At 47.6% G+C, this 23,810-nt stretch overlaps 1 protein-coding gene across 1 annotated transcript in view; it reads right to left on the reverse strand.

Annotated features, from left to right (window-relative positions):
- CCNA1 (cyclin A1) overlaps window positions 1-22,707 on the reverse strand; it is a 37,933-nt gene extending 15,226 nt beyond the window's left edge. The window contains exon 1 of the mRNA XM_056560348.1: window positions 22,689-22,707. The gene's annotated coding sequence lies outside the window, so the exon portion shown is untranslated. The remainder of the gene's footprint in view (window positions 1-22,688) is intronic.
- Between the last annotated feature and the right edge of the window lie 1,103 nt (window positions 22,708-23,810).

Genomic DNA, 23,810 nt, shown 5'->3' on the forward strand with positions numbered 1-23,810 from the left:
CTACATTTTTATTATTGTCGGCTAAATTTTTAGGCCCACATTAATTTTTTTTTTTTGTTAAATCCATCTTTTTCCATCCCTTGCATCCTTGCATGTCACTATACTGATGGAAGTCCCTGCTTCTAGCGGGGCTGAGCGGTGTCTGCACAGCTTAGGCACAGCTTAGGCTGGATAGAAGATATAAATTGTATGTCTCCTGCCCAGCAAGAATATACAGTATATCAGTGATACTGTAACACCTTGTTGGGCTGAGCGCTATTTTTAACATGCTTTTTTTTTTTGTCTAAAAAAGCAAACTATCGCGTCAGGAAACAAAAAGAGTCAGCCGGTCACACTAAATAACCTTGGTTAACACCTCAGGCAAGAGTAAATATCTTTATGTAAAAAGCAGGTGCATAAGGTGAAGTAGAAGTGCTGTAAAATATAGTGCATTCACAAAGTTTTTAGACCATTTTACTTTTTAAAACTTCTATTATGTTACGACTTTGTGTTAAAAAATAATATTTGGTATTCCACCATCATTAAAGGGGTTATCCACAATAAGGAGATTTTAGTAGTACGTCCCTGCCAGAACTGGGTATTTTCTGTTGAATTTCGTTCTCTAAACTACACGTCCCATAGTTCCATGCTTGTATGTATGAGGTCACTTTTCTCCCTCCCTCACATCAGCCACCCCACCCATTGAAACACACATGTGATGCCTTTAATTCAATACACCAGTGTTTTCTGATCAGGGTGCCTACAGCTGTTACAAACTGAACTCCCATTAAAGAAAAAAAGAACACCCATTGAAGCAGAACAGACTCCCTCTGATCACCTGACTTGTGATGTCAGGTGATGTCAGGTCTCAACGTATTGCAACCTGGGAAATCCTGGGAAGGAGACATGAGTAATTTTGCATGCTGTTAAAAATAAATATTGGGGCGATAAACACAGACGAATTGTGAGAAAACCATCACACACAGGTACAGACACTATATAATGAACTACACTAACTTTACAGCCCCTGTAGCATGGCCAAATAAAGAAAGATCCTGGAATACCCCTTTAATATCTCATAATGACAAAGTGAAAACAGAATGTTAGAAATCTTGGCATATTTATTAAGAAGAAAAAGACCCAGAAGCCCGGTGCGCTGCATTCAGCAATCTCCAGCTCTGCCATATAGCTGCATTGAGGGGGCTTGTCGGCTGCTGCTTTGTGTGGTGGTCGACATGCGCTATTTGGCTGAAGAGCCGAGGCCCCGTACAAGAGATCGCAGGGAGTCCCAGTGGTTGGATCCCCGCGATCTGAAACTAATCCCCTATCCCTAGGATAGGTTATAAGTTTTCATATCCCGAAGTACTCCTTTAAAGCCCCTTTGGCAGCGACCAGTCTTGTTGAGTATTGTGCCACAAGGTTTGTCTATCTGGAGTTGGAGATGTTCCACCATTCTCTTCTGTAGATCCTTAGATGATGACCATTGGGGGAAGACATTTTCAGGTCTCTCTATAGATGTTCCATTGGGGTCATATTGTAGCCACGGTAACATGCGGGTTGCAAATTTACTATCAGTATTCACAATCAGGGTTGTCAACCTTATTTTTTTTTTTCTGGACAACTCATTCAAAAATTACAAACAGCAATCAATTTTAGTTTGAGATTACACTTGTTTCTGCCAAAAAAATGTCCCCCCCCCCAAAAAAACATACACACTGCATGGCATTTTTTGGGGCCAAAAATGCTGCGGCCAGATGTTAGCTGAGAGTCAATAGGGAAATATGAAACGTCCTACCCACATGAAATTTTTTCACCTTTTTTGGCATTTTTAAGTGCAGTTTTCTAAAATCACAGCATGCAGAGGGTATGGTGTATTTCATGAAATGTCTATGGGAGCAAAAAAATACCAGAAAAAAAACCACAATGGCCCTCATTTACTAAGACCGGAGAGATTTTTTTGGAGTGTTTTTGCTTTTCCTCCATTATTTTTCTCACCTTATTTACTATTGTGTCGCAAGTGTCGGGAATTTTTCTGTCTCACAGAATATTGTTTCATCGCACAAACTAGGCGGGTAAAACCTGGGTTACAAAAAAAAAAAGCAGACTCTGAGACCCTATTGAGAAGAGAGGACGTTTGTAGAAAATGACTATGTTCAAAGCAATAACAATCAAAATATCCATCACTTGTCAAAATTAATTTAAAAGTTTACAAAAATATTACATGTAAAGAAAGGATGACTAAAGGGCACAAAATCAACCACCAGCTTGTTAATCTAGCCTGAGAGATGCAAATAACATCTCTAATGGCTGTTGTTGTGAACATCATGAAAAACCCTCTGTTTTTATGAACTTTCCGACTGCTCCTGGCAGTCGGATTTTCATTTTCACAATCTCACACTTTTTCCGTGTGTTTCACATTGTACTCCGAGAGGTTTTTCTAATTTACTCGGGAACACGCCCCATTTAGTTGAAAACACGCCCATTTGGTGTGTTTTACTAAACACTGAGAGTTTTCAAAACGGAGTGTTTTTTTGGTCGCAAACAGTGTCGCATAGGTCATGAGACTACAAATTAGGCGCAAAACCTGACAAAAAGACTCGGGTGCATGTTAGTAAATGAGGGCCAATGTGTATTTAATATTGGTGTTTTTCTGGTGTTTTTCGTCTTCAAGTGAAATCCTTGAGTCACATGAAAAAAAAATGCAGGTGATAAATAAATAAAAAAATATCTATACTAATATAAACTATCTATTTTGGGGGAAAATGTCCCAAAAACTGTTAAAAAAGTAAAATAAAATAAAATAATTCTGGCCAAAAAAGCACCAAACCAAAGTTGTGTGTAATTCCAGCCTTATGGACCCATAAAGAATGATAAAGAATATAAAGAATATTGGGGGGGGCATTTATCAACGTCTTTAGTCATGTTTTTACTGCTAAATTTGTCGCATAATTGTCGCAGTTGCGCCTGCGCGATTTTTCGTGCAGACAGCGAGAAAAGCAAATTTTCTTTCCCGCCTTTTTTTTTGTAGAAAAAAGAAAATGACTTGCAGTGGTAAGAAATTTATCAAGTGCGAAAGTCGCAAAAAGTCGCATCACATAAAAAAAGCTACTAAATTTACTCCAGCTCAGACATGGAGCAGAACAAGCCACTACCAAAGCAAAAAAAGAAAACTTGCTTACGTGAAAGAAAATTATCAACAGGCTGAAAGCAGTTGAGAAATAAGTTGCACATAAGCAAAAAAATTTTAAGAAAAGATTTACTAAAAAAAGGAATACATAAGCAAACATTGATAAATGCCCCCCATTATGAGTATATAGTCCCAAATATAGATATCAACATATAAGTAGCATTTACAATCATAACCTACATGATAACCTGTTCCTCCAACTTAAAAAAAAAGAATCAGGGTTGCATACATTTTATTTTCAGGGACAATGGAAAAATGTCTCCAATTTTTACGTACTGTCCAGGATTTTATGGATGGTTTACAACCCTGATTGCCATGCAGCAGTGCAACATTGTGGTCTTCTGATGTGCTGCCACTATGTGCCATGTAGTTTAAAAAGAAAAAAATTTTCTCTGGGGATCTTGTCGCCGTCTATGTGTTTTTTCCACACCTGTATATCTTTCATTTATCTTTCGTTTATCTTCCTTTTCCCTCTGGACCTGTACCCGACGTTGGTGCTATATACCCGGGTCAGGCCCCCTGTCTATTCTTGTTTTTCTCTGCGTTTCCCCCTCTTTTCCGGACCCTGGTCTGATACCCGGCTCGGCTCTTACCTGTTTTCTCCCTGGAGCTCCGCCATTCTGCCTGACGTTACTGCTTCTTCCCAGAGCTGTTCGTTGGCTCACTAGACGCGCGAGGGTGGGCGTGTCCAGTGGACGTGCGCACTCTCGCGAGAAAGTGTGGCCGGGGTCCTCTCTCCCTTTGTACCTCGCTTCGTTGGTTCGGCGGCTGGACTGTCCTTCGGCCGCCGGGTGTTACCGACGGCCCCCTGTGCTGCAGCGGACTAAGAAAAGTTCAGTCTGCGGCTCAGTGGGCCTTCGCTACTAACGCTGGGGGAGTTAAGGCGGAGCCCTTGGGTTGCCCTGACAACCTGAACGCTCCTATATAGGCGCTGTACGCTGCCTGGGCTCTGATGTTAGGTGGTCCCTGTAGTCCTCTGTTTATATCTTTGATTGCATGTTCTCTGTTCTGGGACACTATTTAATTTGACTTTGTCTCCTTTTTATCTTTTACAGCCCTGTGTACTGTGCGTTCAATACTATTCATATACACATATACATTGTTCATTACATTGTTCATTATATTAATAAATCAATGTCTGAGGACCAGTTATCTCCACCTAATGGTGGTCTGACACCCTCTACTCCGGAGACTGATTTAACCCCTTCAGATCTATTACAGCAGATGGTCACCAAATCAGGGCACACTGCCCTTGCTTCTGCCATGTCAGCTGTCAATGATAACATCACGAAATCTGTCTCTTTGGCGCTCTCTCAACCGTGTCGGGAGGGGTCGGCAAGTGCTGCTCACAGCCTCTTAAGACCCGGTAAGGCGGACCGGAAGAGACGTCATTGTTCCGTCCTTGATAACCACCCCTCCAGTACACCGGCTGCTGGGGATGGTCCTAAAATGTCTAAGACCTCAGTGCCTCCTGAGGATAATTCTTTTATGAGTGCTAGAACCCGGACGGATGGGGATGATTTGGTCGGCGGAACCTCACGTTCCTCCAGACGCAATAAACCTGACTCGTTTGTGGATGAGTCGGATGAGGACTCGGAGGCTGTCTCCGACTATGATGCTGAAGATTTAGACTCAGACGATGAGATTGGCGAGGATGAGGCGGACCTTTCGGCCCCGCATACCTCTACTGATGTAACCCCTCCTGGGGCCATTTTGGACTCCCTGGGGGTCCCTTACTTTAGTCTGGACAGTATTAAACACCCCCGATCCGGGGAATGGACACCTATGCCACAAGTGGCTAGTTATATTGCGGCCTGGTTAAGGAAGCCACAGGACCGTGGCAACCGCAATAAACTGAGAGCGGAATGTCCTAGGCCATCATTGGCTAATAACGTGGCCATGACCCCCGAATTGGACCCCATCCTTGTGAGGTACCTGGTGAAGTCAGGTAAGAACCCGAAAAAAGGAATAGATAAATCATTTAAGGCCGTACAGGACAAGTTGTTGGATGTACTGGGGCCGCTAAGAAAAGTGTTAGAGCTGGCAGAACGGGCAGTTGCCTCTGGCGAAACCGTTAATTCCGAGGTCCTGAGGGGGTGGGCTTTACAGGCGATCTGCATGCTCGGCAATGCCAATACGATGAGATGAGCTAGGTCCATCGGCGGATGGCTTGTTGTTCGGGGAGTATTTTATAAAGAATATAAACAAATTTGTTGGACTCTTCTCGATAAGGCCCAGTCTTCCTTGAAGAAGGTCGCCAACAAGGTTTTCACCAGGGCTGGAAGGGGTAGGGATCGCCCTTCCGGCCGTGCTCCCACTTATAGACCCTATAGCAGAGGGTCTGTGCACTTCATACCTGACAGACAACACTATGCACCCACCCCACCAGCATAGCCTCCCAATCCATTCTTTCCGCCCAGGGGATGCCCTTGGAGAGCAAGAGGAGCAGTACGTGGATACCCAAGAGCCAGAGGCACAGCCGAGAATTCCTGTGGGGGGCAGGCTGGGGTATTTTTCCCGGACTTGGTCCCGGATCATGTCCGATCCATGGGTGCTACAAACGGTATTTATATAGTTATCATATAGAGTTCCTATCCCCTCCGGTGCAAATAGGTTGGCCGGTCGCGATTCAGTTCGCAGATGCCGACAAAAACCTAATCCGTGCAGAAATGGCGGATTTGCAATTAAAACGTGCCATAACAGAGGTGTCGTGGAACGATCCAGGCTTTGTGAGCAATATCTTTCTGGTCAAAAAGAAAGATGGAGGGCACCGCTCGGTGATCAATTTAAAATACCTAAAGGAGTACGTATTGTATCGACACTTCGAAATGGAAGGGATACATCTTCTCAGGGATCTTTTGCTGCCAGGAGATTGGCTGGCAACGATCGATCTGACGGATGCGTACTTGACGGTGCCGATTCACCATTCTTTCCATCGGTATCTCCGGTTTTGTTGGGAGGCCACATGTGGGAGTTTACATGCCCCCCATTTGGCCTATCCTCAGCTCTGTGGTGCTTCACCAAACTGCTGAGACTGGTCATGGCTTTGCTCAGAAGTCGGGGGGTTCGTCCAATCGTCTATCTCGACGATATTCTGATCATGGCATCTATTTGCGGCTTAGTCAGACGCCATGTGCGATGGACGACTACTCTTCTCATAGAATTGGGATTTCTAATCAACAAGAAGAAGTCGGTGCTCATACCATCCCAACAAATGGAATTTCTGGGTTTTCTGGTGGATACCCAGTCAGCCACTCTAAGTTTGCCAGCAAGGAAACTAGCCACGATCTGCAAGATGATACGGGGACTCCTCCGCAAACGAGTGGTGTCCTTGAAAGCGATCGCTCGAGTTGTTGGTCTAATGACAGCTTCCATTCAAGCGATTTTTCCAGCTCCGTTGCATTACAGGGCATTGCAACAATTAACAATTCAGCACCTGCAAGAGGGTCTGTCCTATTCGGACGAGGTTCCTCTTTCTCTCGAGGCCAGAGAGGAGCTGCTTTGGTGGCTTCGCCATGTCTGGAATTGGAATGGGAGGACCATTTTCAATTCCAAGCCAGACCTGGTGATAGAGTCGGACGCCAGCCTCCAGGGGTGGGGTGCCCGTTGCGGGGCGTCATCCACAGGGGGGAAGTGGTCGGACTCAGAGTCGCAGTTGCATATCAATTGCCTGGAACTCCTAGCGGGCTCCTTTGCTCTAAGGAGTTTCGTGGCCCACAGGACAGATTGTTGTGTCCTGCTGCGCATGGGCAATGTGGCGGCAGTACAGTACATCAATCGCCTGGGCGACACGAAATCCAAACTCCTGGCTGATCTGGCGGCAGACTTCTGGCGGTTCTGCCTCCAGCGAAATATAATATTGACCACAGAGTATCTTCCAGGGATTTCCAATTCCATTGCGGATTGGAACTCCAGACATCTCAATGACAGCAGCGACTGGACCTTGGACCCGTCCGTATTCCAATCCATACTGTTATTGTGGGGACCATTGAGTATAGAATTTTTTGCGTCACGGCTCAATCGCCAACTGGGGCAATTCTTCACTTGGCAGCCGGACCCAGAGGCCATTTCTTCAGCTGTGGCCGCAAGATACTCTTTACGCCTTCCCAGAGTGCTCTGGCAGACGGAATCTCAGAAGGTGACATTGGTGTTGATCACCCCGTGGTGGCCGTCACAATCATGGTTTCCTCAGATATTGGGGATGACCATAGATGTTCCCAGGTTGTGCCCGGGTCGACACATGCTTCTTCGAGGCCCAGCAGGGGAACTTCATCCCTTGATATTACTAGATCAATTACCTTTGATGGCGTGGTTAGTTTCGGGTCATCGTCACTTGGGGGCCGAATTTCGCAGGCAGCTTCTGATCTCATCAATGAGGCCTGGACACCAGGTACCAGATCGGCATACCGATCAGCCTGGGGACTTTGGTTACGTTGGTGCTCACAACAGGATCTTGATCCCGCTTGTGCCCCTATAGCGGATGTTATTAATTTCCTGTCAGAATCTTTTGAGGTGGGCAAGGCCTATCACACGATTAATGTCTATCAGTCGGCCATTTCCGCATACCATTCTATGGTAGATGGTCTGCTTGTCGGGCAACACCCTATTGTATGCCGCCTCATGAGAGGGATTCGGTTTAAAAGACCGCCTTCTTCTCATTATCAGGCTACATGGGATGTATCGGTTGTCTTACAAATGTTCGAACTGTGGGAAGACAACGATGAGTTATCACTCAAACTTCTGTCCTTTAAGTTGACCATGTTGTTATGCCTGGTCTACATCAAATGTATCTCGGACTTGTGCGCTCTGGATGTGTCCCGGAGACAATTCGTCCCCGACGGGGTTCGGTTTTCCATGTGTCGGCGTACGAAAACTGATCTACGATCGTTTTTTTTTATCCGTCATTGTTACATCGAGCGCTCCGGGTCCCTGCTCCTCCCCGGAGCACTCACGGCGTCTCTCTCTCTGTAGCGCCCCGGTCAGACCCGCTGACCGGGAGCGCTGCACTGACATTGCCGGCGGGGATGCGATTCGCATAGCCGGACGCGCCCGCTCGCGAATCGCATCCCAAGTCACTTACCCGTCCCGGTCCCCGGCTGTCATGTGCTGGCGCACGCGGCTCCGCTCTCTAGGGCGCGCGCGCGCCAGCTCTCTGAGGCTTAAAGTGCCAGTGCACCAATGATTGGTGCCTGGCCCAATTAGCCTAATTAGCTTCCACCTGCTCCCTGGCTATATTACCTCACTTCCCCTGCCCTTCCTTGCCGGATCTTGTTGCCTTGTGCCAGTGAAAGCGTTTAGTGTTGTCCAAAGCCTGTGTTTCCAGATCTTCTGCTATCCATATTGACTACGAACCTTGCCGCCTGCCCCCACCTTCTGCTACGTCTGACCTCGTCTCTGCCTAGTCCTTTTGTCCCACGCCTTCTCAGCAGTCAGCGAGGTTGAGCCGTTGCCAGTGGATACGACCTGGTTGCTACCGCCACAGCAAGACCATCACGCTTTGCGGCGGGCTCTGGTGAATACCAGTAGCATCTTAGAACCGGTCCACCGGCACGGTCCACGCCAATCTCTCACTGACACAGAGGATCCACTACCAGCAAGCCGAATCGTGACAGTAGATCCGGCCATGGATCCCGCTGATGTGCCGCTGCCAAGTCTCGCTGACCTTACCACGGTGGTCGCTCAGCAATCGCAGCAAATTGCCCAACAAGAACAGCAGCTGTCGCAGTTGTCCGCCACGTTACAGCAACTTCTGCCACTGCTACAGCAGCAACCATCTCCTCCGCCAGCTCCTGCACCTCCTCCGCAGCGACTGGCCGCTCCTAGCCTCCGCTTGTCCCTGCCGGACAAATTTGATGGGGACTCTAGACTCTGCCGTGGATTTTTGTCTCAATGTTCCCTACATATGGAGATGTTGTCGGACCTATTTCCTACAGAACGGTCTAAGGTGGCATTCGTAGTGAGCCTTCTTTCTGGAAAGGCCTTGTCTTGGGCCACACCGCTCTGGGACCGCAATGATCCTGCCACAGCCACAGTCCAGTCCTTCTTCGCTGAAGTCCGTAGTGTCTTCGAGGAACCAGCCCAAGCTTCTTCTGCCGAGACTGCCCTGCTGAACCTGGTCCAGGGTAATTCTTCAGTAGGTGAGTACGCCATCCGATTTCGTACTCTCGCTTCCGAATTATCTTGGAATAACGAGGCTCTCTGCACGACCTTTAAAAAAGGCCTATCCAGTAACATCAAGGATGTGCTGGCCGCACGAGAGATTCCTGCCAACCTGCAAGAACTTATCCATTTGGCCACCCGCATTGATATGCGTTTTTCTGAGAGACACCAGGAGCTCCGCCAGGAAAAAGACCTAGATCTCTGGGCACCTCTCCCACAGTATCCTTTGCAATCTACGCCTGTGCCTCCCGCCGAGGAGGCTATGCAAGTGGATCGGTCTCGCCTGACCCAGGAAGAGAGGACTCGCCGTAGGGAAGAAAATCTTTGTCTGTACTGTGCCAGTACCGAACACTTCTTGGTGGATTGCCCTATTCGCCCTCCACGTCTGGGAAACGCACGCACGCACCCAGCTCACGTGGGTGTGGCATCTCTTGGTACGAAATCTGCTTCTCCACGTCTCACTGTGCCCGTGCGGATTTCTCCTTCTGCCAACTCCTCCTTCTCAGCCGTGGCCTGCTTGGACTCTGGTGCTGCTGGAAATTTTATTCTGGACCCTTTGGTGAATAAGTTCTGCATCCCGGTGACCCGTCTCGTCAAGCCGCTCTACATTTCTTCCGTCAACGGAGTGAAGTTGGACTGTACTGTGCGTTACCGCACAGAACCTCTCTTAATGTGCATTGGACCCCATCACGAAAAGATCGAATTGTTCGTTCTTCCCAACTGTACCTCGGAAGTCCTCCTCGGTCTGCCATGGCTCCAGCATCATTCTCCCACCCTTGACTGGACCACCGGGGAGATCAAGAACTGGGGTCCTGCTTGCCGTAAGAGATGCCTCACCTATGCTCCCAGTCCCGTCAGGCAAGCCTCAGTACCTCCTCCTACACCTGGTCTCCTCAAGGCCTATCAGGACTGTTCCGTGCCTCCTCATGGCCCCCGTCCTGGTGACACCCTGCCCCGTGCCAAGCTTCACCCTCTGCCCTCCCTCCCCATTCCCACTCCTGCTGTACTGCCTGCCTTTGAGGAAACCCTACAATCACTCCCGGTGTCCTTGTCCCATGTGAAGCAGTTGCCGGACAAAAAAAGGGGGAGACCTAAGGGGGGGGGGGTACTGTTACGCCGAGCGCTCCGGGTCCCTGCTTCTCCCCGGAGCGCTCACGGCGTCTCTCTCTCTGCAGCGCCCCGGTCAGACCCGCATAGCGGGACGCGCACGCTCGCGAATCGCATCCCAAGTCACTTACCCGTCCCGGTCCCCGGCTGTCATGTGCTGGCGCGCGTGGCTCCGCTCTCTAGGGCGCGCGCGCGCCAGCTCTCTGAGACTTAAAGGGCCAGTGCACCAATGATTGGTGCCTGGCCCAATTAGCCTAATTAGCTTCCACCTGCTCCCTGGCTATATTACCTCACTTCCCCTGCACTTCCTTGCCGGATCTTGTTGCCTTGTGCCAGTGAAAGCGTTTAGTGTTGTCCAAAGCCTGTGTTTCCAGATCTTCTGCTATCCATATTGACTACGAACCTTGTCGTCTGCCCCGACCTTCTGCTACGTCTGACCTTGTCTCTGCCTAGTCCTTTTGTCCCACGCCTTCTCAGCAGTCAGCGAGGTTGAGCTGTTGCCAGTGGATACGACCTGGTTGCTACCGCCGCAGCAAGACCATCCCGCTTTGCGGCGGGCTCTGGTAAATACCAGTAGCATCTTAGAACCGGTCCACCGACACGGTCCACGCCAATCCCTCGCTGACACAGAGGATCCACTACCAGCAAGCCGAATCGTGACAGTCATTTTCGTCGCGTCCGAGGTTGTGTGTAGTACGCTACCTTCGGTCTTACGAGTCAAGAAGGGTGACCCATAGGTCGATTCACAATTCCCAACTTTTGATTTCGTATTGTTCTCCGTTCCTGCCGGTGTCCTCTCCCACGCTGGCTCGTTGGTTGAAACTAACGATCGCATTGGCGGGGATTGATGTGTCCGTTTTTACGGCGCATTCCACTAGATGTGCGATGTTGACTAAAGTTTTTCAGGCGGGAGGTTCACTGTCAGATCCTGAAGGCGGCCGACTGGTCGCCAGAGACGGTTTTTCGGACATTTTATTTTAAACCGACTGATCACGTCTCTATGTCTGTATTATGAGAATGTATTTATATGTTATTTGTTTGTTATGCTTTAAACATGCATTTGATACGAGCCTCCTGTCTGACATAAAATTTAGGATTTTCCTTGTATAATGACGGAAAATATTGATTTTATGAAGACAGGAGGCGAGTATCATCCCGCCCGTTTATCCCTACCCATTACTACTGAATGTATTGTATATTTTCAGGATATTGAAGATCGGTTGTTCTGGATTGTATGCTGTTGATGTCAACGGTTAAGGGCGTTTGGTCCGTTGGAATTGTTCTTCGTTGGAAGAGGACTATCTCATGGTTAGCGGTTCGGAGATCCACCTGAGGAGGCCGTTATTTGGTTCCATGGCGGCGTGGTAGTTCGCTGGAGATCGGAGATTGAAAGATGGCACGGCATAAAGAAAGAGGAGGAGGAGGAGCTGCAGTTGTCTTATATAGACCAGTTCAGGGATATGATTGGTGGAACGTTGAGAAGGAGTTACTGTGGTTGCTAGGTGACTAGACACCTGCGTTTTTTCTCTTTTGTGTTGGTAATACTTATATTCTTTCTGCTAATGGGCAAAATAAAGAAGGAATATGCATTTGATACTCGCCTCCTGTCTTTATAAAATTTATATTTTCCATCATTATACTAGGAAAATCCTAAATTTTTCTTAGACATCTTTAGTAAATGAGACATTTCATATGTTCACCCAAATGAATGCACCAGAGAACAGTGCACAGTCCACAAAGATATCTGGAAGAAATTAAGGAAAAAAAGGGGAACCTTGTCTAGGCGCTGTTCGCAGATCCAGGATAATGAGACACAAATTTGTATGAAAAGAAAGTGCTCGGGGGCACTACGTTTATTAAAAGAACTTTCAATGACGCGTTTCGGAGGGCATTTCCTCCTTCCTCAGATTGGCATACATTCCAATATGAGGAATGAGGAAATACCCTCCGAAGCGCGTCATTGGAAATTCAATAAACGTAGTGCCCCCGGGCACTTTCTTTTCATACACATTTGTGTCTCATTATCCTGGATCTGCGAACAGCGCCTTGACAAGGCACCTGTTATGATTCGGCTAGCTGGATGTGGATCCTCTGTGTCAGCGAGGGATTGGCGTGGACCGTGTCGGTGGACAAGTTCTAGGATTGCAAAGCGGGATGGTCTTGCTGCGGCGGTAGCAACCAGGTCGTATCCACCGGCAACGGCTCAACCTCGCTGACTGCTGAGAAGGCGTGGGAAGAAGGACTAGGCAGAGGCAAGGTCAGACATAGCAGAAGGTCGGGGCAGGCGGCAAGGTTCGTAGTCAAAGATGATAGCAGGAGATCTGGAACACAGGCTTTGGACTACACTAAACGCTTTCACTGGCACAAGGCAACAAGATCCGGCAAGGAAGTGCAGGGGAAGTGAGGTAATATGGACAGGGAGCAGGTGGAAGCTAATTAGGCTGATTGGGCCAGGCACCAATCATTGGTGCACTGGCCCTTTAAATCTTAGAGAGCTGGCGCGCGCGCGCCCTAAGGAGCGGAGCCGCGCGCGCCAGGACGTGACAGCCGGGGACAGGTGAGTGACTTGGGATGCGATTCGCGAGCGGGCGCGTCCCGCTATGCGAATCGCATCCCCGCCGGCAATGTCAGTGCAGCGCTCCCGGTCAGCGGTTCTGACCGGGGTGCTGCAGAGAGAGGAACGCCGCGAGCGCTCCGGGGAGGAGCAGGGACCCGGAGCGCTCAGCGTAACAGTACCCCCCCCCCCTTAGGTCTCCCCCTCTTTTTGTCGGGATGTTTCTTCATCCGGGATGAGGCCTGTATGAGGGATTTTTGAGTCTCTTTCCAGATGGTGGAGAAGTCCCGGGAAACCTCATCAACAGTGGGCAAACCAGAAGGCGTGGGAGTGGGGAGGGGGGGAAGAGGGTGAAGCTGGGCACGGGGCAAAGTGTTACCAGGACGGGGGCTATGAGGAGGAGACACAGCATAGTCCTGATAGGCCTTAGGGAGACCAGGTAAAGGAGGAGACACTGAGGTTTGACTGACGGGACTGCGAGCAGACGTGAGGCATTTTTTATGGCAAGAAGCACCCCAGCTCTTGATCTCCCCGGTGGTCCAATCAAGGGTAGGAGAGTGGCGTTGGAGCCATGGCAGACCAAGGAGGACTTCAGAGGTGCAGTTGGGCAAAACAAAAAGTTCAATTTTTTCGTGATGCCGTCCAATGCTCATGAGCAGGGGTTCTGTGCGGTAACGCACAGTGCAGTCCAATTTCACTCCGTTGACCGAGGAAATATAGAGCGGCTTGACGAGACGGGTCACCGGGATGCAGAACTTATTCACCAAAGAGGCCAGAATAAAATTTCCAGAAGAACCAGAGTCCAAGAAGGCCGCGGCTGAGAAGGAGGAGTTGGCAGAAGGAGAAATCCGCACGGGCACAGTGAGACATGGAGAAGCAGACTTCGTACCAAGAGACGCCACACCCACGTGAGCTGGGTGCGTGCGTTTCCCAGATGTGGAGGGCGAATAGGGCAATCCACCAAGAAGTGTTCGGTACTAGCGCAGTACAGACATAAATTTTTATCCCTACGGCGAGTCCTCTCTTCATGGGTCAGACGAGACCGATCCACTTGCATAGCCTCCTCGGCGAGAGGCACAGGGGTAGATTGCAAAGGATACTGTGAGAGAGGTGCCCAGAGATCAAGGTCTTTTTCCTGGCAGAGCTCCTGGTGTCTCTCAGAAAAACGCATGTCAATGCGGGTGGCCCAATGGATAAGTTCTTGCAGGTTGGCAGGAATCTCTCGTGCGGCCAGCACATCCTTGATGTTACTGGATAGGCCTTTTTTAAAGGTCGCGCAGAGAGCCTCGTTATTCCAAGATAATTCGGAAGCGAGAGTACGAAATTGGATGGCGTACTCGCCTACTGAAGAATTACCCTGGACCAGGTTCAGCAGGGCAGTCTCGGCAGAAGAAGCTCGGGCTGGTTCCTCGAAGACACTACGGACTTCAGCGAAGGACTGGACAGTGGCTGTGGCAGGATCATTGCGGTCCCAGAGCGGTGTGGCCCAAGACAAGGCCTTTCCAGACAGAAGACTCACTACAAACGCCGTTTGTAGGAAATTGGTCCGACAACATCTCCATATGTAGGGAACATTGAGACAAGAAGCCACGGCAGAGTCTAGAGTCCCCATCAAATTTGTCCGGCAGGGACAAGCGGAGGCTAGGAGCAGCCACTTGCTGCGGAGGGGATGCAGGAGCTGGCGGAGGAGATGGTTGCTGCTGTAGCAGTGGCAGAAGTTGCTGTAACGTGGCGGTCAACTGCGACAGCTGCTGTCCTTGTTGGGCAATTTGCTGCGATTGCTGGGCGACCACCGTGGGTAGGTCAGCGAGACTTGGCAGCGGCACCTCAGCGGGATCCATGGCCGGATCTACTGTTATGATTCGGCTAGCTGGATGTGGATCCTCTGTGTCAACGAGGGATTGGCGTGGACCGTGTCGGTGGACCGGTTCTAGGATTGCTACTGGTTTTCACCAGAGCCCGCCGCAAAGCGGGATGGTCCTGCTGCGGCGGTAGCAACCAGGTCGTATCCACCGGCAACGGCTCAACCTCGCTGACTGCTGAGAAGGTGTGGGACAGAAGGACTAGGCAGAGGCAAGGTCAGACGTAGCAGAAGGTCGGGGCAGGCGACAAGGTTCGTAGTCAAAGAGGATAGCAGGAGATCTGGAACACAGGCTTTGGACAACACTAAACGCTTTCACTGGCACAAGGAAACAAGATCCGGCAAGGAAGTGCAGGGGAAGTGAGGTAATATGGACAGGGAGCAGGTGGAAGCTAATTAGGCTGATTGGGCCAGGCACCAATCATTGGTGCACTGGCCCTTTAAATCATAGAGAGCTGGCGCGCGCGCGCCCTAAGGAGCGGAGCCGCGCGCGCCAGGACGTGACAGCCGGGGACCGGGACAGGTGAGTGACTTGGGATGCGATTCGCGAGCGGGCGCGTCCCGCTATGCGAATCGCATCCCCGCCGGCAATGTCAGTGCAGCGCTCCCGCGAGCGCTCCGGGGAGGAGCAGGGACCCGGAGCGCTCGGCGTAACAGCACCGCTTTTTTTCCTTCATTTCTTCTCCCATTATCTATTTATACACAGACAAGTCTTTAAATTATGCGGAATTATGCGAAATATGTGTGAATGGGACAACAGAATCCCATTGCAGAAAATGGGCAGCAAATTTAGTCGGAATGACCTTAAGGTACATTCACATGGGTGGATTACCGGCAGAAGTTAAGCAGCGTATTTGCTGTAGAAAATCCGCAGTGGATTTTGCTACCATTGGCTTCAATGGGTCTGCAGAAAATCTGCACAAGGCAGATTTGCTGCAAAAATTCTGTAGTTTATCAGTTCGTGTGAACATACCCTTAAATGGGGAAACACTGGGGAACACAATCGAAAATAACTTTTTAGTCAACAGTAAACATAACTGTAGTGACCAGTGTTAGGGTGGGTTCACACTACGATTTACTGTACAGGAACTGGATCCGGCTGGGGGGAGCGAAAACCGGACCCGGCCCGTATCTAATTAATTTCAATGAGCTGACCAGAGTCAAACGGTGACTCCGGTCGGCTCATTTTTGCCCCATATCCGGTTTTCTGACCGGACTTAAAATTTTGGTATGCCGTGGTTTTAGGTCCGGTCACAAAACCGGATACAGGGCAAAAATTTGCTGAACGGAGTCATCATTTGACTCCTGTCAGCTCATTGAAATGAATTAGATACGGGCTAGGTCCCGTACAGTAAAATCGTAGTGTGAACCTACCCTCAGGCAGCTGCTGCCAAGGCAAATAAACTCATTGGCCCTCATTTACAAAGACTGGAGTGTCGGTTAGGTTTTTTTTTCAGTGTACTCATCTTTTTTTCCTTGTGATTCACTAATCTGTCGCCCAATTTCCCTTTCTTTCTGTCGCAAGGATTTTTTCTGTCGCAGAAAATGTATTCTGTGCGACAAAAAAAAGTCACTGCAAATTCTGACTACATTAGTGCTTGTACTACTACCCCCATCATGGAATAGGGTCTGTTCCATGTTGGGGGTAGTAGTAGAGGGGCTGAGGGATTGATCGCACCGGGTCTCACTTCTGAGACCCGATCCAATCAAAAGTTATTAAGCAGGGGAGCGGGCGGCATGTTCCGATCCCCTGCAATGTACTGCAAACTTTCATTTTTAAATTCCCCACCAGGAGCCCTGAATGTCCGGGACCGAGGAGCCAATCCGGGCTCCTGGCAGAGTTTTAATATAGAAGCGCTGTGGTGGGCAAAGATGTATAGAATCGCTGGGGGGGTATATATCTGTCCCCTCCAGCGTTTCTATATATCTTTCCCCCTGCGGCACTATATCAAACTTAGTGCCCGCTGCGCTTGAATAAATGTACTGCCCCCCCCAGCGCTATTATATATCTATACTGACCACTGCTGCTCATATACTGACCCCCGCTGCTCATATTTATATATATACTGCCTCCCCCAAGCTGCGCATATTAATCTTCATCTTCTTCCTCCCCTGGCTGCCAATGAATGAAAACTCTATTAGCGGGGGAGCGGAGGGCTGCTGCCAGCTCTCGCTGCTAAGAGTTTGTCATTAATAGTGGGCAGCAGCTGCATATCATGCTGTGGGGGTCAGGCATATGGATATATGTATGACCCTCACATCGTACATATACAAATGCCGGCTCACTGCTATGAATGACAAGTAAGCTATTGGCAGCAGCAGCACGAGCCTCCGCTCCCTGAACTGCTTTACTTGTCATTCATAGCGGTGAGCCGGCACCTGTATATATAGATGCGCGGTAGGGGTCAGACCTATGGATATATGTCTGACCCTCACAGCTATGAATGACAAGTAAAGCAGTGCAGGGAGCAGATGGATACATTTCTGGAGAGTAATAACATTACAGGTTATGGATATTAGATTTATAGGGACAGAACGTTGATCCAGGAATTTATTCTGGAGTCGGAAAGGAATTTTCGCCTGGTATGGGGCAATTGGCATCAGTCTCATAAGGGTTTTTTACCGTCCTCTGGATTGACACAGTAGGCACACAATAGGCATATAGGTTGCGCTTGATGGGCGTTTGTCTTTTTTTAACCTTATGAACTATGTAACTATATATTGGCTTGTGGAGCTGTACTTGATCTTTGCATACAATGCAGCAATCACTGGTGTAGGGGGAGAATCTAGTGTAACAGGCTGTTGTGGATGGTGTGGCGGGGACAGAATGTGGCCATTGTCTGGGCTTGCTGCTTTATAATTAGTAGGCTGATTTACTCCCCGTTGGCATGGGAAGCTGTCATTAGAGGCTGCAGAGGCAAAATCCCGGGCTGGGGAGGGAAGACAAGAACTGGTTTATATCAGTAATGATCAATGGGAATCTGACTTTACCTGGTACCATGAATTGGGGGAGGTTAGGCTTTCTATGTGCCGTATAAGTACCACATCGTATTGTGCAAAAGTAAAAAATGTCACTCCAAAAGAGTAAGGGCAATCAGGGAGCCTCCAGCTGTTGCAAAACTACAACTTCCAGCATGCTGGGAGTTGTACTTTTGCAACAGCTGAAGGCACACTGCTTAAAAAAACACTGATATATGCAGGCACCTTCACCAATGAAGTCAGAAAGTACATTCCTTAAAGGGGTGCTTCAGCGTTTAAAAATGCATCACCTATCTACAGGATGGGGGATGTGTCTAATTGCGGGGGGTTCGACCTTTGGGACCCCTGTGATCTCCAAAATGAGGCCCCACTTTCACTGTTTCAGTAGTAAAATGTAGAGGAAACTAGAATAAAGAAGCTGAGCCAGATAAACATGCAAACCCCCAAAAAGAAAACAGACCCAACAACAAAAAGTGTATATCAAATTTGATTAATACGCAAAAAATGTTAAAAAGAACATGAGAAAAATATCAAATCACAGGACTGAGCTTATAGAAGAAAGTGTGGAAACTGGGGGGAGCAGATATTCCATGGTCTATACCTGTGTTTCCCAACCTGGGTGCCTCCAGCTGTTGCAAAATTACAACTCCCGCATGCTCGGACTCTGTAAAAAGACCTGTATTCCCCTGCTATGGAGGTAACAGGTGTGTAGTAGTAACTGTACAGGTGGAATCCTGAAAACTGTTCATGCACTTAATGCACTGGTCTGTAAACTGAGGACATTCAGCTGTTGAAAAACTAGGAGTTGCAGTTTTGCAACAGCTGGAAGCACCCTGCATGGGAAATGCTGGGCTATACAAACATGCTGTATATATACAAATTAAAGGAGATATGTGGTGAAAAGGGGATAAGTGATAGCGGGGGGTATGACCACTGGGACCCCCAGCGATCTCTTTTACAGAGCCAGGGCTCTGCTCCTCTAATAACGTGTCGCTCCCAGCATGGAAGCTGGTCGAAACACGATAACTTCGTTCATCTATACGGGAGAGGCGGAGCCATACAAACGCTGTGTCTCCGCCTTTCCCTTAGAGATGAATAGAAGGGGAGTGTTTCGACCAGCTTCCCTACTGGGTACGACAGGCGCATTGGAGGCGCAGAGCCGGGGCCCTGTATGGGAGATCAGACACTTATAGGGGATCAATTTTTTCCGCCGCATATCTCCTTTAACCCCTTAAGGACTGAAGGTTTTTCATTTTTTGCACTTTTGTTTTATCCTCCTCACCTTTTAAAAATCATAACCCTTTAAATTTTGCACCTAAAAATCCATATGATGGCTTATTTTTTGCCCCACCAATTCTACTTTGCAGTGACATCAGTCATTTTACCCAAAAATCTACAGCATAACAGAAAAAAAATCATTGTGCGATGAAATTGAAGAAAAAATGACATTTTGTAACTTTTGGGGGCTTCCGTTTCTACACAGTACATTTTTCGGTAAAAATTACACCTTATCATTATTCTGTAGGTCCATACGATTAAAATGATACCCTACTTATATCAGTTTGATTTTGTCGTACTTCTGGAAAAAATCACAACTACATACACTTCTTCTGACCCCTATAACTTTTTTATTTTTCTGCGTATGGGCCAGTATGAGGGCTCATTTTTGTGCCATGATCTGAAGTTTTTATCGGTACCATTTTATATTGATCGGACTTTTTGATCGCTTTTTATTCATTTTTTCATGATATAAAAAGCAACCAAAAATACGTTATTTTGGACTTTGGAATTTTTTTGCGCATACACCATTGACCGTGCGGTTTAAATAATGAGATATTTTTATAGTTCGGACATTTACGCACACGGCGATACCACATATGTTTATATTTATTTTTATTTACATGGTGTTTTTTTTATGGGAAAAGGGGGGTGATTTCACCTTTTATTGAGGAAAGGGTTAAATCACATTTATTAACTTTTTTTTTACACTTTTTTTTGCAGTGTTATAGCTCCCATTGGGACCTATAACGTTGCACACACTGATTGCTAGCACTGTTCACTGCAAAGCCATAGCTTTGCAGTGATCAGTGTTATTGGCGGTCGATTGCTCAAGCCTGCATCTAAGGCTTGGAGCAATCAATCCCTGAAGGGACACGCCGTAGGCAGGTAAGAGGACCTCCGCTCGTGTCCCAGCTGATCAGGACACCGCATTTTCACTGCGGTGGTCCCAATCAGCCCCACTGAGCAGCCGGGCAGCTTTCACTTTCGTTTTAGACGCAGCGCTCGACTTTGAACGCTGCGTCTAAAGGGTTAATAGCGCGCGGCACCGCGATCGCTGCCATGCGTTATTAGCCCCGGGTCCCGGGGCTCATAAAAATTTTGCAATTTTCCTCCTTCCCACACATCAGCTACCCCACCCATTGAAACATAAATGAGCTGCAGACCTTTGGATGGGGGATAAGATGTCTAAGCACCGGAGAACCCCTTTAATGTCCTTTCTACCCATGGCAATTGTATAGGAGGTATCCTGATTTTGTCAGGAGAAGCGTGTCGACTTACCTCACTACCATGCACATACCAGCAAGGTATAGAGAATAAACATACCTGCGTATACAAAAGTTATCCAGTCCATAAATATACTAATGTCTAGCTGGTGTAGAATAATTGCGTCCAATATCATTTCATGTACAGTTAGTCAGTGATGTATATAGCATCTTATGTATATAAATAGTCACATGTCTAGTCAGGACTATAGCTAACCAGTTTATATATCCAGGCCACAATAGTCTTCAAAAGTCTGAACAAATGTCTAATGTCTATTATTTTCCTGTCTATCGTGCACAGGGTGCTCTTGTGGCCAGAGAGTTCTCCTGGAGGTGTAAGTAACATATACAGTGACAGAGCTACTGTGTATATACTGTAGGTAACTTTCTCAAGTATTGTCAAAATGAAAACAAAAGTGTATTTACTAGTCTAATGTTATTGGGAGAAGTAGCTAAAAGCCGAAGGGCCCCATTAGCAAAGGGATCTGGGTAGAAAGCCTCAGGAAGCCCGACCCGAACTCATCTTTATTCTCCAGCAAGCAGCAAGCATATAGTTACATATTATTGTCCCAGTTCTCAAAACCCTAAAACAAAATGGAGCATGTACCGACGTTAATTGCAATGCCACATGGACTCTTCATCAATTCACCAGCCCTGTGAAGGACATTGATTCAAAGGCCCCAGGAACTGTCTCTATTGTTATTACCAGGCGTCACTCAGTGGCCACTTCAAATTAATCTGCCCTCCAGGACTGGGCACCGAGGACGGCTGTTGTTAAGAGGGGGAGTTTGTGGTGGCCCAGTACAGGAGTTGCACCCCTGTACTATTGCTGCCCTGTCAGGTGGACTCTATTTCAATGACCTCTGGGACCCCCTTTAATCTATGTTCCCTAAATAGTTAATAAGCACCTCTGTTATCTAATGTAATGTGTATATATTTTTCTGTGCCTTTAAATACTGTTGTCATGTGTTGTAACCAAGGAAGGTACCAGTGACCATGTGACCTTTAGAGTGACCTATGGGACCCCTCCAGAGTCTCCCCCATAATAACCTGGGAGGAGCTAGTTCAGTCTCTCGTGTAGTTCCCTACCGAGTGCAGCAAGGTCAAGTCCTGAGAGAGAGTGTCAGGTGTCCTGAGGAGGCCCAAGACTCACCAGGCAGCCATGCTTCCACATATCCACTAACCCGAAGGTGAACGTCAAAACCTGGTAATCTACATACGGGGGGAAATCTGTGAAGTCTGTCTAGTCAAGTCAGTCAAGATTAGTCTGTATCAAGCCAGGGTGGACCTGCAGCAAATTGTCCAAATCCACTATAAGTACCAGCGAGCCCTAAGGTCTCTGAAGTCACTGGTCACCTCCTTGGGACTAACTGAGCTGTCAAGACTATTACACCTGTCTACCTCAGTAAAGCTGTCGTTGTTCCGTATCTTGGTGTAGGAGTCATTATTTGCCCCGTGTCTAGCCCAGGATATAGCAGTATACCTTCGGGTGGTGCAGAGTTTAAACCATGCCCTGGTGTCAGGAACACAAGGGGTTAATGCCATCTGTCCCTAGGGTAACAACTTCTGCCCTCATCACACCCTCACTACACTTTCATCCGTTTTGTGGAAGGAAATTCAATCTAAAGTCTAGGCTGGTTTCACATGGCAGTATTTGGATTAGTGAGAGAAGACTTAGCACAACAAACATGGTTGAATAAATGCAGATTTTTTTCATTTGCAATCCAAACAAAATTAGTTGTAATGTTTCGGTCTTAATCCTGGACCTTCATCAGACCAGATTGCTGCGGAGGTAGGATATCAAGTAATATGGTCTCATGCCATAGTGGTGGTCAGGTAGAATTGCGACTTGTAGTCGCTGGAATGTCACATAGGTGAAACCTATAGAGAATTTAAAAAAACATATTGGAAAGATTTGCACTTTTTCCATGTGTGATGAACCAGGAGAGTTGTGTTGTCTGGGGTGTTGCGGTGCTGTAAGTGCAGGGTCTGGTGGTATTAACCCTTAGATGTCGTGAAGCCAGGGTGCGGTTTCCTTAGTGTTAATGGTCCTACCACCAACCGTCCCAGAAACGGTAGGGAAAATAACGAAATGTCCACAGCAGACTTTATGAATAAACTGAAGAACTTTACTTGAAGATTTTATGCAACAGTCTATACATAACAGTCTCTTAAGAGGCAAATGGAATGCAGGTTCCTCACAGGTTTTGCTGGGACTTTGAAGCAATGAGCTTTGATGCAGGCCACTGTGCTACTAATTATAAGATTTTAGCTGGTAGTAGTCACACAGGATTTGATAGATTGAGCTTTGTAACTCACGGTTTAGTGGCTGCAGGTTCTTAGGCTTTGGCCTAGATGAATTGAGATTTCTGCTGAGATGTTTGTGCTTCTTTAGTGTCCAGGAGATAAGAGCAGGAACTAAGAGAGAGAATTTAGTAGCTACAGCCCTTTATATAATAAGGGGCTGGACTAAGCTCATTGGTCAGCAAACCTGAAAGTCCTGAACCCAGTGAACTCTGGGTACATCACATGACCCTGGAAGGTCCTTAAGCAATTGTACATCACAACTGTACATCACGTGACCCAGGAAAGGTCCTATACATATATATCTCCTATACATTTATATTATCTTTATATATTAAACAATATACCTAACTTATATTAGGCGACCAGGGGTATGCCCAGCAGGAGAGCCCTATGGGAATGAAGGCTGAGGGGACTTTAGACAGGTCCTGTATCGGAATACCACACATGTTTTGAACCCACTCCTGGTTTTGGCTTACAAGTACGAGTAATGATGGGGAATTATTAGCCAAACATGTCGATATCGACTAGTGTAATGGATCAGCGATCAGCTAAAAGAGAAAAAAAAATACATTGTTTGTCGACCCCACATCTTCCCATGTAATAGGACATGTGCAGCCAAAGAATAAATGAAGCGAAGGGCCACACTAATAAACCAGAGATCGCTTGTGCAGCCATTTCAGCACAATAGCTTGCCTTGTAATGGACTCTTTATACATGCGCCAATCTAGAAGACCATCGCTCATTTACACAGTGCATTAACCTGCATAATAGGGCCCTTAGGAACTACTACAAATATCTGGAGGATCAAGCTCACTTGTACATTACATGGATGCCCCATTGTTGTCTATGACTTGAAATGCATTCCTTATCTTCCAGCATTGTATAATGACAGTGTCCACTGGTGAAACATGTTGATCGCCAGGGGTACCAGCATCAAAACCAGTGAATCTCCTGCCGAAAACTAGATGCCGTCATATACTGTTAACGGCAGCAAAAGACTCCATTCACTTCTACGGCCCGTTCGGAAATATGCGCTATTCTATCCCCGCGTCATGAGTCTGCTTAAAATAGTGGATATGCACCTAGGGAGTGACTCCATTCAGCCAAAGAAGTGAATGGGGTCGGCTGCTCCCC

This window comes from Hyla sarda, chromosome 2 (genome assembly GCF_029499605.1).
Source record: "Hyla sarda isolate aHylSar1 chromosome 2, aHylSar1.hap1, whole genome shotgun sequence".
Taxonomy (NCBI): Eukaryota; Metazoa; Chordata; class Amphibia; order Anura; family Hylidae; genus Hyla; species Hyla sarda.